The following is a 19669-nucleotide window of genomic DNA, read 5'->3' on the forward strand; positions in this document are numbered from 1 at the left end:
TATAATAATTACCCAATATATGGGGAAATTCGTGTTCTGCACTCCTATGTAGATTTTTAGGCAGCATGGTTTAAAGTAACGGCTTCAACTTTTGCAAATAAAGAGCAAATCAATATTTTGGGTGGACTTTGATCCCTTGGCATGCTTTTCTCTATGTGGCCTTCCAAGTGACGATCCCATCTAGGATTCACCCAGTAGTAAGAGCACAAAAGTGGGATAGTCATCTCCTAGAGACGTCCCTTCACACAGACTTTTATGGGTTTGGATGTGACAAACGAACAGTGAATATTTTGTTTCTGGTTAACCCTTCCAGAAACCCAGGAAAAGTCGGTAGAGACTATAGTCTGTTCTCTCTGAGATTTAAAAACCCTGGAGAGAAATGGTGCTACACAGCACTCAGAGGAGCCATCACACTATAGGCATTGGGGGAGCTACTAAATTGCTAGGGTAGGAAAGAGCATTTAATTCTTTAAATGCATCCAATCAAATCTGATATTTTGGGGGAATGCAAGGCAACTTAGTGTCTCCTAACAATGAAACCAAAACTTAGATGATTATATTTAAAAATCACAAGATTTTCCAGTAAAGTGTATTTCCCAGTATTAACTATCAATACATTTGCAAAATATCTTTTATTATGACAATAATTTTTCCCTGAAAAATTAATTCTAGGTATCAAAAAGAACTTGGAGAGCCACAGATGGCTTCCTGAACATGAACAGGTCAGTAAACTTCAAAACTTGCATCGTAATCTTGAACATCACAATGGTTAAATCACAATTAGCTTATTAGAAAATCTATCACAGCTTCCTCTGAAGTCACTGGAATGAGCTTTTGTCAGAGACAAGATACTGGTACCAGGTAGACAAATTCTGATTCAGTAAATCAGCTGCTATGTTGTATGGCCAGGCAAGTTTCCCATCTTGTACTATATATTTACTTTCAGCTAACAGGTTGCAAAGTCAGATTGTGGAGGAATCTGACTACATCTTAGCCTGAATTTGGGCGCCTCTCTTTCTAAAGTGCCACATAATACTGAATAATTTCACAGAGTTTTACAGGATTATGTGAGTTAATACTTGTTAAGTGTTGTATCTCCTCTAATGGAACATACTACTCAATGTTTTAGTAGGAAATATTTGTATTAGATTTGCTAGAAATGAGTAAGATGGACTTCCAATGATTTTAGATTTTTCTGTGAGAAACCTCTCATATGACTGAAAAAAGAGAATATTTTGCCTTTTTTTTTTTCTTTTTGGTTCAACTCCAGTAGAATGTAGATTCTTAGCTTAAGACATTGCCTTTCTGCAGCCTGAAGAACATGCCAATTGCATCCTGATCTATCAGAAGGATTTCTGACATGGAAAAGACTGAAAATATAAGGACACTGACTTAATTTTAAACTTCTCCTTTGAGATTCCTACGTCTTGTCCTAGTTAGAACAGCTGGGACCAGCTCATCACTGTGTGGGTGTAACCCAAACTGTGTATTCTATACCCTTTCCATGCCATTTCCCAGAAACTGTTATCAATAGGCCATTTGCAGCAGCTGCCCAGAGCACACCTGACCCCTCAGGCTATAAGCTGGGTGTTAAGAGGCCTGTGAGATAGGAGGATGCTCCTGTCCTCACACCCATTGTGGAACTCCCCGCCCTGAGGCAGGTACTGGGCATTCCTGCCTGAACCTGAGGATATATAATCTTGGAGTCTTGGGACTTCCGGTACCTCTCGTGGGATCCAGAGAAGGACCAGAACTTGGACTGGACTGCGACCACCACTATCAACCAGGCTGAGACCACCACTCTCGACCGGACTGCGACTACCACTCACAACCAGACAGCAATCACCACTCTCGATCAGACTGCACCAGCACTCCCAACAGGACCGTGATCACCACCCTCGACAGGACTACAGCCAGCACTCTCATCAACAGGTTTTCCCTCTCCTTTTACATTTTGGACTCGGGGGACCACGTGGGGCGCAGCACAGGGAGGGGGGCCCAATGAACACCACTCTGTTCATGCCCCAGGGTGCTGGGTTATACATCTGGTTTTTGTGGGTTAAAAACAATTGTTTGTCTGTGTAATTGTATTTATTGTATTATTTTTATTAAATTGTTATTCTGATTTATAATCTCTTTGAGTTGGGTTCATTTCCCCTGCCGGTTTACCTTTAAACCAGCACACGGCTACAGTGGACAGATTTTCACAAGACCTTCTGGCTCTGTTCTTATGCTAATCAACAGTAAAACTTACATGGTTGCTCATCAGCTGAAAAGAACATTTAATTGTACTTATCTAAGGGCATAACAGTTATTTTGATGGTAATATAATACTTCTATACAGCTGTGGATCGGTCCTCAAGGTAATCTAGCAAGGTAATCGCAATTTAGGTAGCTGTGCTAGAACCAGCTTCTAAACAAACCCTGAACTAACTTTCCTGGAGAGCGATAAAAAAAGATGCTTGCAGCAGAGGTTGCAATGCAGACTATAGAATCCTCGCAAGAATTTAGACAAAGACACACCCCAAAAAGTTTTTGCAAAGATCTATACATATACTACCTACTGCTTAAACAATTAAAGAGCTAACACAATAATGAACATGTACTTGTTTTATTGCTTTTATTGCTGGAAGCATTTTGAAAAGCTTAGCATGCATATTAAAAGATACACATGCTGCTTGCTTTTTTTTGTTGTTTTAGTTAGAAAAATATTAAAAAATTTGGAGTATCAAGGGTGACCTCCAGTGTGCAAAAATTAAGTTTCTGTCATTACATCTTAGGTGTAACAAAATATTTTCTTGGTCTACTATAAATTTCAATCATCCTACACCAATTTTCTTCTTGTGCACAACACAGAAATTCAAAACACTGCCTTCTGCTTTGAACTGTGATTTTCTGAAAACATTCTGAGCTTCTCCATATTATAGGGAACAGTATAAAAAATAAGTGGCTAAACAGAAACACTAGAAAATTTGTTTCTTGCTCCTGTCTAAATGCAGATTATCACAGTCTAAATTTTTCTTCTAGAATAAGAGTAATAATTAATAATTAATGTATTACAGAAGCTTTTGCATTTTAAGAATACAAGAGCATTACAGAATAATAGTGCTACAACTGAGTGTACTAAATACCTCAGCTCATAGTTCAACTTACATGTTTGTGGGGGTTTCACCCCAAAAATCCAATTTCTAAGCTCCCCCACAATTTGCCTCAATATAGAAGAGAAGTTTTCAGACAGGTACAACTTTACATGGGGAAATTATATCAAAATTTATTACTAACACAATAAATACTACAGAAACTAAAAAGCAAATAAATACACAGTATTAATACAATCTCTATCACTCCTGGGGTCCTTCCATATCAATCCAGAAGAAAATCCTTCAGGACGATAACTAAAGTCTCTCTCTCATTGGGGTATCAAGGAAGGGGTCTTTGCACCCCCACCAGCTCCTCAGCCTCTGCTGAGATCTCTTCCTGGACTGCAAAGGAACATTTGCTTTACCAGGTCTCCATCATAATTTTACAGGGAGTCAGCTTTTGAGTTCTTTCTCTCTGTTTCGTGAAGGTTCCTCCCAGAGAGTAAGATGTTCACTCTTCCTCTCCAGGTTGCAGGGTTTCTGGGTTTTGCTCAGTTTTTATACCCCAATAATTTTCACCAAAAGTCCTTACCCAGAAAAAGCCTGCTTGGTTTGGCTTCTCTCTGTGCCAGCTGCTGCATCACCTCAGCTTCCACGTGTTACAGGGAAGGCATTCCTCCCCCTGCATTCCTCATCCATCAGTTTTCGGCTGCCCTTGTCCAAACCCACGTAGGGCCCCTCTGAGCCTCTCGGCCCGTCTCCCGTTTTGCTTCAGTCTCAGCTCAGAGTCGCTCCCTCCCCCGCCATTGTGGTCTCTCTCCTCTGCCTGGAATTCTTCCAGCTCTGCACAATCTCCACTGCTTCTGCAGCTCCCGGGCCACCCCTCGGCCCGTCTCTGGCTCGGCTCCAATGCTGTGCCTGCCTGCCAGGGGGGAGCTAGCTCCAACTCCCTGGCTGGCCTCTCAAGTCCACGCCACCACCTCTCCTGAGCAGTGGGGGGGAATAACCCCCCTAGCTTTTGGCCACGCACCCAGTCCAGTTATAATACTGTTCTGGGCTCCCCGCAGCCCGGCCAGGGAGGGGAAGAGGGCCTGACCCCCCACTAGGGGTCCACAGGCCTCTCTCCTCTCACCTCATGGCTTCCATTCTCTCTCTGTCACTGCCAACAACTTCCTTCCGGCTGTTGTAATATCCTGATTTCACAGGGGCGAAACACAGCTCTGACTGGCCCCTCATCGGAAACTCACCTGGGACCAACCACTTCCAGCCCCCCCCGGGGGGGTGGGCAGCTCAAACCACAACAATGCCCTTCATTGCAAACCTGAGCAAATCTGAAAATATTCAGAAATTTCTGGTTTCTTTACTTTAACAGTGTCCATACACATACATACGTTCACAACATGAAAAAGAAAAGAACTTCATTCAGTATGTCACATAATACTAAAATAATACATAATACAGAAAATAATACTGAAATAATACACAATACAGATAAAATCAAGGATTGGTTCAAGTCACGAATTGGAGTAGAGTAATAGTTATAAGACTAGGGAGTTTTACTTTAATTACATTGTAATTACAATTACATTGGAAAATGCAGATTTCTTACTGCATTATAATTAACACATGCAAAAATTAATGAAAATCATAAGGTTGCTCAAAAAATTTAGTTAGAGTGGTAGAAAAAAAAGTCCTATCAACTTTAAACTATCACATTAAATTTAGCTATATTAAGTACTCATGTTATCAGCATATAAATACGCACAGCAATTTTTGTGCATCCATTTTTCAGACACATAATATTTTTTTTTCTGAAGTAAGTTTATGTCTACTCATTGACTTTAACACAAGGTTTTAGCAATCTGCAGGTTTTTGTAAGTCAAGACCTTCTCCCATCCTCTATCTGTGTATTAGGAGACCATTTTAATTCACTTACCAAGAAATTCCCAAAGGGGCTGATACATATGGTACCATAGGAGCCAATACTGCAGCTATCAGTTTTCATACAGACTGGCTAGACCTTTACATTACTGCTGCCCCACATTTATTGTTCTTTCATTGCAGCTGTCAGCATTGCATGACAGCATATTATGGAGCACATGGCTACAAAGTCAGGATCAATCAGGCCATGATCATGCAGATAAAAGTAGCAGACTATTTATAATAGACCTTAAATCAAATCTTCCTGGCGTAAGTATGAGATTCTTAAAAGCAGTAGCCTTGTGGGACTTCCCGCTTACTTCAATCTGCTATAAAACTAACTTATGTAACACCTAAAAACTTCACAGGAATGTGTAAATAGCAACACTAAAAATACGTAACAAAGCTCTATTACTTTCTGCAAGTCAAGATGAGAATTAGCAGAGGTTTTCTTTAACTGTCTTTTAAATTATGTATGGCAGAAATAGTACACAATACCTGCCATTACACTAACGCTCTTTTACTCTCTGTTGGAAATAGCAGTTTTGTTGTGCTTTGAAACTCACTCACTACAAAAGCACTTCAACTTGATATGGCCATTTAACAAGGAGAATTGGAGAATGTGTATAGTTTAGTGGCACTCTTCACCAAACTGAAAGCACCCTGTTAAAAACAAAAGCATCTAATTTGTCCTAGACATAAATAATAAAACAAAACATGAGTTGCATGCAAATTCAGTAACAAAATTCTAGGTGATAAACAGAATGAAGCCTGGTTTCTTGTTTAGTATTCCTTAGTTATCACCATAATTGCTGCATGTCTGTCATCACTAGGAAAAGAAAAAAGTGTCTCTCTCAGCTGCTCCCCTGCTTGTTTTGTTCACTACATTCTTGTAAAGTGGGAGAAAATAAGTGTCATTTAATGAATAGTGCTATTCTTTGTCTGACAGCTTCATATCTGTTAGGTGTAGGAGGCCTAGTACTTTCCTTTCTGGTAATGTTTTTGACAGTGTGCTAAATTCCTCCCCCAAAAGGCCAGTGTATATATTCTGCTAAAAGAGGCTTCATCTATGCTGAATGACTGCCCTCTTTTAACCCCCTTCAGCTTCTGTTCTTACATTAATTGAGCTGATCAGATTGAGCATATGAATTTGTCTTTGATGTATTCGTATGTTTAGTTGACGCTGCTCGCACTCCCATTGGCAATCGGGCAGAGCTCTCAGACAAATAGGGCCGTTTCCATAGTAACAAACGATAGCTAGGGATCTCTTGAAAAATATTTTTATTTTAAAATTCAAACTGGAAAATTCTCACTGGATATGGTTCTCAGTTCTAAACGTGTCATATCTAATGATGGATGCAATTAGGAATCCCACCAGTGTTTTAAATAATAAATTAGACTAATTTTCTAGGCCTAGCATTATGACATACAAATACTAAAAAGGAATCTCTTTTTTTTTATCCATGACAAAAGATTTACTAATGATTTTTGTTTTTAGGATTTCAAAACTAATTGAATGGTGAAATAGTGATAAAGCTGTCTATGTGCTAGAGATGAGAAGCCTAGAGGTGAACTTTTTTTGAAAAATACTTCAAGCTGCTTCGGTATTTGGTTATTCCACGAAAAGCAGGTGAAGAAATCATTCTACAAATGCTATAGCAGTTGGTAAACCTCAAAGGGTGAAAAATGCCCACAGCCATTTTTAATTACTGAGCACAAAAAAAGGAGAGATGTTGAACATAAGTTTTGTAGGCCCTTACAATCTGAGAATGCCATGATTTTAGCTCTAACTATAAAACCTCATTTGAAATACAAGGAAACAAAAAAAAAAATACCAGTTCGGGGAAAAAAAAAAGGGAAAGGGAAAGAAAAAGGAGGTTGACGGTTAGACTATGATGGCTTGTAATTAAAATACATATTTCGTACTAATCTGCCTACTATTATTTTCCCTGGAAATTAGGTTCCTGACTTTGGCTTTTACGATTCTGCCTGTCAATGTGCAGTAATAGAGTTCCGGGGTTCTGCTTCAACATATAATTATACTACATTGAAATCCATTGATATTATCATCTTTTATGCTACTTCCAATTAGACATGTTCCATCTTGAGAGGTCAGTCCTTTATATCTCAGCGTTCAGGAAAATTCAGTTAAAGAAGCAAAAAACCCACTTCCAATATTTTCTAAATTGTCACTCTTCTCTCCTCTGCTAATTTACAAGTAAGGAATTTTGTACATTTTAAACGTGTACTACATTTTCAAATACAATTTTTATACTACTTCAAATGTTAAAAAGAAAAAAAACACCTCAGTCACAACTAGTCACCCAAGAGCAAATCAGAGCCTTACTGAAATTTGACCATCGTCTTCATTAGACTCACACTTTCAGTCTGGGAATGTCTCAAATTAAATCAAGGGAAAACAAAGTCCGAGGCCATTGTGAAAGTCCATTTAAGAGCAAAGCATACTGCTTCAACAGTTTGTTGCCTTCTAATGGTGAGATTACAAAATTGGGCTCTGGATTTACTTCAGATAATGCATTTTCAGTTCTTAAGACAGATTTCTAATGTAGCTATTTTTTATTTTATTCCCTTAAAAAGAGACACAAATGACATGATAAATCACTTTGTTCAATTTAATAAAGTGGTGCCTGCATTAGAAATTCCAAGCATTATACTTTTGAGCATGGTCAATTTAATCTTTTTAACTTTTATACATAGAAATACCTAGTCTGTTGATAGTTTTCATCTATAGAGTCTACATTTTTTATAAAGTAGGGCTTGCTTTATCTCAGAAAAAAATGTTTTGCACAAGATAGTGCACTGTGAGGCAACAGCTCATGAGCTTGTGATCTTTCCAAGCATCACTTATCAGAGAGAATCCAGTAAGACAACTAATTTTTGGTTAATGTATACATTAATAATAGTTAACAAAATAGAAGAGAAAATGTAATTTATTTCATCATTAATAGCATTCATCAAACTGCAGGTATAGTCACCTGACTGGATAATGATCAGAGCCATTACTAGGCTGGAGGCAGCCTTGATTTTGACTATAGAGATGTGCAGACCTGTGTGTCATCGGACTGGGGCACACATCCCACCAGGTAAACCCAAGGGGTCCACATTACCCCCCAAGCCTCGTTATAAACATGTCGTGGTTAAGGAACGGTAGTCCCCAATTCAGTGTCCCCACCCAGACTCTCCAAACCACACTGGTCTCTTGTTTTCCCCTTCACATCACTGCTGTGGCAGGATGGAGAGGAGAATTGGAGGCATATTAGGTAAAGATGATGGGTTTAGATAAGAACAATTTACTGGAAACAGCAATGAGATAAGAAAACAAACAGTAACAGCAACAGTACTAATGATGGAGGGTTCAAGAAAAGAAAGGATTCACACTGAAAAAAACTCCTCGATAATAAACAATAGCCATGTTTTCTCCACCAGAAGGAACCCCTGCAATGATGCGAGGTGGTACAGAATAACCTCCGTGTCCTAGCCATGCTGCCTCCCAGCTACTGCAAAAATTAATCTGGTCCTGGCCAGAACCAGGACATCATAGCATCACTGTCCTTAACAATCTTAGTTTGAAATCAGGTAAATTTATCTTGTCATGTTACAAAACAGTAACATTGCTATCACATGAGATTGGATCTGAAAAGGCACAGAAAGCCATAAGTTATTTCATGAATATAGGACTGCATATGTATTTTGTAAGTCTGAGTCAGATACTCCTCAGTTAGAAGAAAATGCATCTCTCAGTAGGGGAAGAGATACCTTACAGCAGTCAAAAAGAACTGTTCAAAAATATAGCTATGTTAACTATTAACAGCAATAGTTCATTATAATTGAAAGATACTTTAAATAGGATGGAAGATTAGGGATTGATTCTGTATCAATGAAATCAATGTGTATCCAACCAAAAATATGTGGATGCTAAATTAAATAAGGCTATTCAGAAACCAAAAACATTCGGTTTAATTTAGTGGATATAGATATTTAAATCATAGTAAAAGTCAAAATAAAGTCAATATGTACAGAACACTGGATCAGCTGTTTTGAAAAAAATATTAGGCACCGGACAGATAGAGAAATTTAGATTTATAGATAGCAAAAGATTATGAGACGTGTGGTGATGATTCTGTTTTCTGGATTTAATTTCTCTAGTTTTGTATTGGTTTTGTTTTAAATCAGTTCCTTCTTGAACTTTCCAACTGAAAATATCCATAACGATTAAAAATAGTAGAACATATTGATGTAACTATTCATCTTGAAATCCAACTACATAATTAAGATAAAAGCACTGCAATTTACTTATTTCCAAAATGATTTTGTGAAGACTAGAATGTATTTTAAAAGCTGCCGTAACTTTTGCCTTAAACATGACCTTGTACTAACACTACATAGACCATCCTATTTTCAGAAAAATCATCTAATCCAAAGATAAATGGCTTTAGTGAGAGGGACTTTGGACTAGAGAAGGGGTGATAATCTTGTTACAATGGAATAAAAGATCCATTCACTATTAAAATGAATCTAAATCAATATTCAGTACTATAATCAAAACGAATTGAAAGAATTACCCTTCACAACGAGTGATCAGCGGAGAACTTAAATCCATAACTTAATTTCACTTAAACAACCTTCCAGAATTCACACAATTAGGAAAGAAATAAAATGACATTGAGTGCAGATTGCTGACAACACAGTCTGTTTAAGGCCCTTTTAAACAGCATAGGTTTTAAAAAGTAAAAATTAAAGTTCATGGGTAAAACAGTATAGTACCAGGCTGAAGGTACCCCAGTAAGCCACGGATTTCTGATGACGCATAGTGAAAATAATCAATTAATTAATTCTTTGATGTCATATTAAAGAGATTCTAAATTGCAATATTTATTGGAAGACCACAGAAGTACAGGAGATACCATATTGAGATGGCAACTCTGTAAACTGCTAATCTGGGGAGAATAACAGTGAGGTTTTTTCAGGACACAATTACACTCAATTACTACGTTTCAAAATAGGAAAAAGTACTCAGAAGTGCATTCCAACTCTTCTTAACCTACACTGAAACTTGGACACTGCTGCTTATTCCAAGCATAGTTAAAATTTGTTGGAATGAAGAAACAAAAGGGATGGACATCACAGAAGATTCTTGGAAAATATAAAAATATACTTTGTTGCATGGTATTTTCAGTTCACTGTAATTACACTTTCCCACAACTTACTTCACCTTTTTATGATAACCTTAATTTTCTTGGGGTAAAAAGTTTGTGTAAGCCAGTCAGTTAGCTCTAGATATCTCTCTTAAACAATGACATAGGGTTAAACGCAGTGAAGTTACATGCCTGAACTCTAATCCAGAAAATATATCAACATAATTAAATACATATTTTAGGCTAACTATCCGCTTATAGCTTTTTGGAATTGTCTTGCTCAAGCCCTCAGCACAGGGGTCACTAAGTTTTTCCTTACTTTTCTTGAACTTTCATCCATTTTATAACATAAATTCATATAAATTACAATGTAGCATTTTAAAATCTTAGCCTATAAATTAGTCAAGATGTGTTCAATATTTTAAAAATACACCATGTAGCAAATGTATGTTTTTATCTTTACATCAAATATTTACTTCCTTGGAAATATTTAAAGACAATGGTAATTTTCATTCTAGTACACTATGCAATAACCTCTATAGTGTATAGGCATACTTTGCACTACAGCTGTAGCAGTAAAATTACTGAAACTATTATTGTCTTAATATTTAAGTAATACATTAAAATTTAATTTTCAGCACCTGGAAGAATCTGCTTGTGTGCCAGCAATTGAGGTAGTCGGGCCTGAAGCTGCTATACATATGGAACTCAAAAAAAAACCTATCACAAGTAATTACTAAGGGCAGCTGTACTCACTACACTAGCCATTAAAAATCAGGTCAAAGTTGCCTCAATTCTATTTCCATTTTCAGGGATTTCTGCAAAAGAGTTCTATGATCTTTATATTTTTTCCTTTTTGTTTTTTACATGTTAAAATTATTTTAATCGTTGATTAATCCAAGGGAAATATCAGATTTCTTGATATTCCAGACATTAAACAGTTGTAGGTTTTATGACAGATATTAAAAAATGCAATGTTCATTTTCCAATAAATCTTTCAAAATTTTAATAGGACTAAAATCGAATACTGTAATGTGAAAATGCATTTGCTGCTTTATAACATACATACATTACATGCATATGCACTTGGTACTACAGTACGATTCAACACACAGGGTGAAAATACATATATATATATTTTTTAAGAACAAGATATGTCATGTGGCTTGTACAGGCTTTCCTTATTTTTAAGTTGGCAGTTTTCAGGTGGAAAGTATTTCTTTTAAAAGCATTTTCCAAATTATCTGCTTTCAGACACACTTTCAACAGATTTCCAGAAGTTGCTTTCTAGCAACCACTATCAACTTTATTATCATTTGTGAAGAAAAGGTCTATGTACCATCTTTTTTATCTCATACCTTTTCAAAATTTATTTAGAATAACATAATATGGGATCACATTTTTCACCTCTTATATAGAATTTATAATGTTTGCACTGAATCTCAAAATCTTAAAAAGTTCAAAAAGATTCAGCTAGAAGTCTTTCTTTTATGATTTTAAAATATTGCAACCTGCATTCCTATACATAGAAATAAAAAGACTCACAATGAAAACCATGTATTTTATAATGACATACATAGAAATAAAACTCCATTAAACTCCAGAGGGAGAGAACCAAGCATTTATACACTACTACCTTCAATCACTTGAATGCAAGTCATTCATACCACCACTATTGCTAACAAGGCATCCAATTTACAAAACAATGAATATTGAAATTACGTTAAAAGGTACAAATGACTGTCCAAAGAAAAATATTAAGTAACAGCTCTACCTCAAGATAAGCCTCACAATTAAAGAGTTTTAATGAAGAGAGCCTTCAAAGGCTAAATCAGGAGGCATTGATTAGATTGCCTCTAACTTTTGTGTTTTGACACCTTCGTCTTTCATGGCATTATATTGTCTCTGTGCATCTTACAAAGGAAGCATTTTACTAAGCCCACACATGAACAGGAGACAGCAGTGCTTATAATAGAGACTGTCAAGGGTGTGAGCCAAAATGGGTCTCATTTGGATTTCAAGTGAAGAAAACTCCTAATGCATTTCATTACAATGTATGTGAACCTCTGAAAAGAAGGATGGATTGGTATTCTCATCCCTATTAATTTATTGAAATGGATTCAGTTTTTTCTTGTATATCAAGAGGGACCATGTGTTTCAAGTAAGGTAACAATATTATAGTGCCAAATAACCAAATATGCCATGATGCAGTATACTCTTCTGCAAGATAAAACGGATGCAATTTTCTTGATAATTAGGATCTAAGCCCAGGAATAAAACCTACAATAGCTTGGCAACAAATAAACATTCTTTGTTACTATCAGGTTTAAAGATATGATCAGGAAGCTATGCAACATAGGGATGGATTCCATCTTTGTTACGACTGCAGGTTTTTACCATTTGAAATTCCATGCACCGAGTTTTCCCCGCCAAACTGTCATTCAAGTATTGACTTTTTATTTCATTGAGGAATGGCGTGTGTGATTTAATTAGGATAACACCTACATAAGTCATATTTTACTAAAAGATAGCATAACAGGATGCAAAAAAGTAAAAACTTTCCAAAAAATTCTAATACATTCCAGATCAACTTAGCTTTAGAAAGATGGCACAGCTACCACATAACCGATTATCTTACTCATAGTAAAAAAAATTTATATAATTACTTATTTGTCTTTTTCCCCCTTCAAATTTGCTAACAAAACCTATAAACTGCTATTTGAAAACTGTAAATACTGATTTAATACAGAGAACAGGGTACAAATTCCTTATCTATGCTAAATAATTTTATTAATATAACTATTAAAAATAAGACATATGTCTTGGTTTTAACCCCATAAATCTTAGAAGTGATCAATTGAGCTACAGCAATAACATTCAGTGAGTTCAAAGCTCATCTACCTTTTATGGAAATCTTACAACTTGCTAGTTAAATTAAAGGTTAAATATACATAAAGTCTTAAAAAAGACACAAAGTATTCCATATGTATGTAGCTCATAAGCAGAATACACAAACACACACATACATAAATCTGTTCATGTTTAAAAGCCCAGGACCTTAAGAAACCCTCCACTGTCATATAAAGACTTCAAAGGTAAAGTTAAAGAGTTTGATATCTATGGAATATTAAGCAACTATGCCTATTAAGTTAGGAATTGCCTATTAAGTTCAGAACTCCACTGGCATCAGAATTACAAAAGAAAAATATCAGAAAAATCATAATCAGAGATAAAGATCTGCTTGTTTTCATACATCAGTTCTCAACAAGTATTTTATTCGAAGGAATAGTTCATGGAAATTGGACTTTAATTCAAGTTTATTTGAGAAAAGTTCAGGGCCTAAATTTAACTTAATAAAAATTAGGGAAATGCATATATGCATAACTATATTACTAATTCATCTTTTTATGTATAACATGTAAAAGCAAAAATGTATGTTAAATATACATATATGCACTCAGTATAAATTAAATTGACATTTTGAACATCTTCAACATTTGAATCAACACAATTTTTATACTTTTATGTTATGTTTATTTGGTGTAGCACATATGCCCAACCAACAGAGAAATCAGCAAAAATCATACAAAAAAAAATCAAATTCAATCTTATTAATAAAGATAGCACATTCCTACATACAACACAACACCTCATGGACACAATTTCATTTTATTTTTTAAGAATAATCATAATTAAATTAGAATGATGCATGTTCTATATTTTCTCTTGACAGTTTCTGTACACTCAGGCAGAGCCCATTAAACACAAGCATACAGCAGCTTACTTGTTGAATAATGTATTTCAAGTACTTAAAATTACTAGGGATTTGACTAAGATCTGCACATGAATACATATCTTGGACCTAATTTTCTGCACTGGCATTTCTTCTGCTGAAAATAATTTAAATTCTACAATGAACTCACTTAACATTAGGCTTTTCCAGGACATAACAAAGGTAATAACACTATCCTTTAAATATAAACTTTATGACATTATGAATAAAACTGACAAGTGTAAAATTTGATCCACAAACTAAGTGATATACTTATGTTAATTTACCTTTTAAAAGACATTATGTGTTACTCATTTTTTTTGACAGGGCTTCCATTCATACTGAAGACATGTTGAAAAACGCTATATTTTCTCTCAATAAGGAGAATAGCTTTATCCATTACCATTCTCATTCTGTCTCAATAAAAAATCAATCATCAAATACTTGTTTCCAAGTTCAACTTGTTTTACTCCCAATTATGCATGCTGTTCAACCCAGTTCAAATTCTTTCAATTCTACTTGTTATTCTTGGTAATATTTTTAATGTATTTGACATTTTAGAAGAATAAGCAGAAAATAAAACTATATCTATTATAATAATTTTACACTTATAAGTTTGTGATCTGGTGACATTCAGAACTTTAATTTTTTATAAGAAAAAAACCCACCAAAATTAATTCTGTCATGGGTTTGAAAGTAATAAAGATCTGATTGAGCCCACCGACTAAGGCAATTGCATCGGTTATCTAAATGGTAGCAATGTCAACGTCAGATATGTGTCTATCTTTTCATCTCGGCCTATTCTTAAATGTAAAAATCAAATGATTGAAGGACATTTCACTGACCTGTTATGGCCTCTGCAACTCTCCAACACAATACTTCTGTTCCTCATATAAGTGCCACATTTTGGATAAAAAACCACTCCATCAATGATGCCTTTGCGACATCTGGCGGTCCTTATTATACATAAACTTTAGGTTTGTTTCTTTGTTTGGTGTTTTCAGTCACTCTTCAGTACTTTTAGTATATTAATTTTATTCTATTTATTTATTTGCAAACCTACCAGTAAAATTTTAGTCCAAAAGGCTTTGATACCCCCTAGTAGAGGGACAAAAGCAATCTAGTTTGCAAAAATACAACAAGGTCTACCATGAATCCATATGGAGCAAAAGGTCACAGATGTTGAAATGTAGTGACATCATGACAATAAGACACTTTTGAGACAGAAGCTAATTTTGAATATAAAAAGGACACTGATCAAATTCTCCCATGTATTTAAAACTATGGAGAAGAATAAGCATGTGAAACCCTGATGTAGATGTGTAATTGAGGAGAGTTAAAAGTACGCCCCTCAGTTTTCACAATTATAAGATGCCACTGAGAACCTGACATGTCTGTTTTGGAAGATTTAAAAGTATTATTTTTATGTCATTATCAGATGCTGAGAAAGTGTCATTAAAGAAAAAACCACTCAGTTCACAAGGTGTGCACTCCTTGTAATAACCCAGCTCTTTTAAAATTAATTCAGTTATACCAAAGCTTGTTTTACATCTTTCAGTGTGATTATTTATCATTTCAATAAACTATGAAAAAAGTATTATAAGAAACAGAAAAATTATCTTTCTTTCTTCATCCTTTTTCCTAAGCTATTTCATCGCAGTAGGAAAAACTCATTCTAATTTTTTTATTACATTAACTGCAGGAATATTTGACATCAACTTCGTGAAACCATGACTTTGCCATTTGTTAGCCCAGCAGGAGGAACTAGTATGTTGTTCATACTATTTTTCACTTGTTCTAACAATTACCATTACAAACCAATAAATGATAAAATAACCAAAGATCAACTGCATATTACTTGAGATATAAGGCTTCTCTTCTTTAAATTCTACTTTGCTGCATCATGGTAAATATTCATTTAAACATTTTATTGTTTTGAAATGCATAATACAGTATATTGTTTGGACATTGGTTTGTCCTCATATGGACAGATACTTAGCACATGTTACTGACCTTCAAGGAATATTCCTAATAAATCATAACTGAAACAAGTTGAAAAAAAATCTCTCAAAACAGCTCTTGGCACAGAATAGATTTAATGGACAATATAATGGTATAGTTCACTACTGTCTTATTTTACAGAACAAAAGATTTCTGCATCCTCAGAATACCCAGAAGGCCCCCATAACAGCTACCATTCGAATTTTAATTAAAATTTCAATGGTGTGTTATTTTCAACGTACTTACATGGAAAAGATACAAACACTGTACTGTGGGGCAAGCACATCATTGTTTGCAGACCACAGATACATAACCAAACATATGACAAATAGATGGCCAAAGAAACACTGCTATTTCTAAGTAGGCTTCTCCTTACACCCCAGAATTGCAAATATTCAATCTAGTCTAACATGTTGAGCTCATGTTATTGTACTGAATTCACAGAGACAAGTCATTAGAATAAGGACATGAATAAGCAGATTCAGGATTATGTTTTAGGATGGGATAAAAATATTAATTACCATGTAGGAAAATTCAGCATGTGATAGCACAGATAGATTAAAACAAGAAAACAAAATTTAACAAAGTTAAGAAAACACATTAGGAAATGTCATAAATTGGTAGAAGAATTAAAATATCATGGTATAAGATGCATAGTTGCTGCAAAGGAAACTCAAGCCTCACTGATCTAAATGCCAGTAAGTAAACAACAAACTGACAGCACATACTTCTAAAAGTATTAGAGTAACTCCATTATGTTGCTGTAAAGGAAACTAAAACATGGTCTTTACCTTCAGACTGTTAACTTTCTACCAAAAATGTTTACCAATAGTGAAGACACTATGAAAGCCTCATCACACAAACCTTGCTCTAGGCTCACTACCTCTCCTGGTGGAAAAGTAACAGAGCAAAGGAGCACTCTTTGCCAGATGAGCGTCTCCAAACCTTTCTTGCTCAGAAAGTTATAGACTGAACTGTAACTCAGAGCAGTTAGCATCAAAACATTCTGGTTTGGGCATGATGGTGGAGAATGATCTGTGAACCTAACCTCATAATATCAGAATGCATAGGTCCCCTTAATCAATGACAATTTGGTGGTGAAGTTTAGATGGACAGAGATCAATGATCGCTTTCAAACACACAGAGAAGTGTTCAGAGAATTGCTGCTCTATCTGCAACCTACGTCTCACTCCTCATTTGTTAGGTTGTTTGGCAAAAGCGAATAGAATTGTTTTCTATAAGACTAACACATTCAATTTTTAGAGTATGTTTAATATTTCATTGTCTGATAGCAATTGTAATTACTTCTTTCCTGGAAAGGTCTCATGTTTGGAATCCCATAAAATGCCATTCTGTCATTGCTACTTTTCAAGGCACACATGGAATTTTTTAGGAGGTTATTGGAAAGAGGAGAAAGATGTTTGCTGTTGGCACTGGCTGTTTATATTTGAAACACATATGATCACATGTCTCTTGCTTGTCTTTGCTTAATATAGGTTGATGCTTCAACTAATCTTGAGTAGAGTTGGGGCTGGATCTAAAAAAATGAGTCTGGCCCTAGCCTGAGTTATCTGTATGATTTATTCTGAACAGAGAGCTTCTGCTTGTTTCTCTGAGACCACATTCAGGAGTTGTGGAAAGAGCTGGCAAACACATTTCAGCTTGTGGAACTTGTGTCTATAATATAAAACAACAAAAAATGACACTTGCAGCAAGCTTCAATTGACTTAATGAAAAGAGAATACGCTTATCAAATGTTCTCCGATCATCATCAAAGCCCATTGGTATCTGGATGAGTTTAAGGTGCTTATTACGACCTAATAAACGTAACAAATAACCTGTGCCTGGCCTACTGGAGAACTACATTTCTCTCTATGGATTGCAATTGCATCAGTGCAGCACAGACATGCCAGAGAAGAATCACTTTCCCCACAAAAAAAGGAAAAAAGAATAAAAAAAAAATCAAGGACCATCTCCCAGATTAGACTAATTTCTGTACATAAGGCAAACACAGCATCTGATTGGCAGCATGCAAAGAGTCAACAAAGTACCATAAAAGCATATTAATGGAAAGTCAGCTCACATTTGAAATTGTGGCTTACTTCTTTTGATACCGAATGTCTATAAGGTCACTGTTATATATTTCTTCTCCAAATTCATGTATTTACAATTCAAACACCATTAATTTTTATTTCTAAAATTCTGAAACTATGGTATCAAAATTTCTTATTCAACAACCATTTTTCCACTGAACTATATAAGAGAACACCCAATTGTCTATGTATTCATTTTGAGACTAGTAAGTCCACTAGCTATTTCTATAGCATGATCTGACAGTGACTCCTGTTTCACCTATGAAACAATAAATAATGCAATACTGAAAATAAGAGAAAAATGAAACATAAAGTTAAGAGTTACTGCTTCACATTTTTAATAAGAAAACCTTTTATTTTCTACATATCATTTACAGAGGTTTAACTGTATACCACATAAATGCTCTCAGATTCTATCCAAATGTGCTGTTAAATTACCCATGTAATTATCCCAAGTGAAATCATTATACTTACTTTATTGATAATTTCATTAACACTTTCGTGGGAAGAGTTTGGTGGTATTTAAATTCAGCTATCACAGTCTTTACTAGTACAATCAAAGGGATCATTTATATATTATTCTAGAGGGTGGGTCTTCTTGCAGAGGTGTTTAATTACCGAGTTAAAGTAACAACAGAAACAGAACAAGAAAAAATATAGGCATTAATCTATGTTCAAACTTGAAACAAAAATAAAATTCTCCCTCATCCCAATAGTGAAATCTATTTAAAATACAAATAACTGTTGTTAAAGTGAAAATACAACAGTTCTTTCTAAGATCGGTGACACAACATGACAGCTGTATACGCCTCAGAAAACCCTCCAATAACAAGCAGTAGCACTACACTGAGTAAACAGATAAAATCTGTTACAAATATATCTTAAAGACAGGTATATTCAAATATCTGCTTACAGAGCCTTGCAAAGACAAAGCAGATATCACTTTTCATATATGACTATTATAAGACCTTATTACTGCAATAAATGCAGCACCATTGCTTCCTTCTCTTTTGCGTGCATTACAGTGCAGCTGAGCCAGCAGGCATTGTAATTACATACAGTTTGATTGACTTAAATTGAATAAGAGCAAAATAACTTTGCAACTGGCAATCCAGGCAGAAAACAGTGAAAATATGGATTGCAAATTAAAATTAATTTCTAGATATGCAGATCAAACCTGATACAGATGTTCTAAAGAGAGAAACATAAGATCAGACTATGGCTATTAAGAAATTCCTCACCCCAGATGAAGGTGGGAGATAATTCTCATCCGCTTAAGATTTTAAAAAATTTTTATTTTATTGACCATCCATATTTGGAAAAATATGATAATTAGGGAGACCAAGGAATTAGCAAATACAAAATTTCTAGCAAATTCATACTCATTGCTCTTTGACAGAGCAAAATTAATTTTGATCTACAGGGAGTACATCAATTTAAGGATAATCTGGGGGAAAAAAATTAGTGAGAGGTATAAGACTCTCCTTCATTTCAGGGGATCCACAGAGTTTAAGGAAGAATTATGTGGAAAAATTGTATGGAGATTTCATTTGGCTTCTTAGATGGGTTTTTCCCATCAGTGCAGGTGAAAAATTCAGTGCAGGTTGATTAAATAATAAAATCTTCTAAGTCATTTCACTTTAAACA

General features: G+C 35.2%; 1 protein-coding gene across 2 annotated transcripts in view; it reads right to left on the minus strand.

The window, feature by feature from the left end:
• KIAA0825 (KIAA0825 ortholog) overlaps window positions 1–19669 on the minus strand; it is a 196342-nt gene that overhangs the window by 24878 nt on the left and 151795 nt on the right. The gene's annotated exons all lie outside the window — the stretch shown is intronic.

The sequence above is a fragment of the Pipra filicauda genome, unplaced genomic scaffold (genome assembly GCF_003945595.2).
Source record: "Pipra filicauda isolate LSUMZ 115617 unplaced genomic scaffold, ASM394559v2 scaffold37_size4185640_pilon, whole genome shotgun sequence".
Taxonomy (NCBI): domain Eukaryota; kingdom Metazoa; phylum Chordata; class Aves; order Passeriformes; family Pipridae; genus Pipra; species Pipra filicauda.